This window comes from Monodon monoceros, unplaced genomic scaffold (assembly GCF_005190385.1).
Source record: "Monodon monoceros isolate NGI ecotype Baffin Bay Population unplaced genomic scaffold, NGI_Narwhal_1 Super_Scaffold_2, whole genome shotgun sequence".
In the NCBI taxonomy this organism is placed as follows: Eukaryota; Metazoa; Chordata; class Mammalia; order Artiodactyla; family Monodontidae; genus Monodon; species Monodon monoceros.
This window is the reverse complement of record NW_021703776.1, coordinates 86392728-86393705: the sequence shown is the minus strand read 5'-3', so window position 1 is coordinate 86393705 and position 978 is coordinate 86392728.

The following is a 978-nucleotide window of genomic DNA, read 5'->3' as shown; positions in this document are numbered from 1 at the left end:
TGTGTGTGTGTGTGTGTGTGTGTGTGTGTGTGTGTGTGTGTGTGTGTTGGGGGCCAGGCAGGACAACAACTTAAGATTAAAATGATTAAAATGTTAAAATGATGACCAGAAGGGACTATATACAGTCTTTTGGAAGAAGATATGAGGATGTTATGCTAGGACATTCAGAAGAAGATCAAAGAAGAGCAGAAGGAATTCGGGAAGAAATCATCGCAGAAGGGATAGAAAGGAAAGGGCGTTTGAGAGACATGAGGTTTAATAACCAAAGCCTCCCAATGGCACTAAATAATAAAAACAGAAGGAAGGGCAAACAGAAGTCAGGTGAATGAACTGTGCCAGAAATCCCACCACAGCCACACACTTCAAAAAGCACAACATACTTCATCTAGTTAAGAGCAAGTTTGCAATGGTGGCGCTCTGTGGGAAAGCAAACCATGCAGGCCGTGATGTAAAACACAGGAAATACACAGGTCATTATTATCAGCAATTAAATTACACAACCTATGTAAGAGGGGTCTGTTTCAGGTGCTGGCGATATAAAAGTTAAAGTCTGTATCTCTTTAATCAAGAGATTTGCATTATTGTTGGGGCAGCAGGATACGGAGATTTTCTAAATGAATTAAAAGTACACAGGAGAGGGCTTCCCTGGTGGCGCAGTGGATGAGAGTCCACCTGCTGATGCTCTGCAACGGGAGAGGCCACAACAGTGAGAGGCCCGCTTACCGCAAAAAAAAAAAAAAAAAAAGTACACAGGAGAAAGTAAGTCCCACCTGATTGATTTCTAGTTAATGTTACAGGCCCTCAGGGAGGGACTGAGTTGGAGGCAACATGACCACCACTTTCCCTTTACCACTCTTGGAAAATAGGACTCACTCCTTGAGGTGGATAAAACAGGGCCCCAGCCTGGTCCGTGGGAGTGGTCTGTTGAGATCAAATCTGTGTCCCAAGACAGGGATGCTCAGAAGCTTCATAGATGAG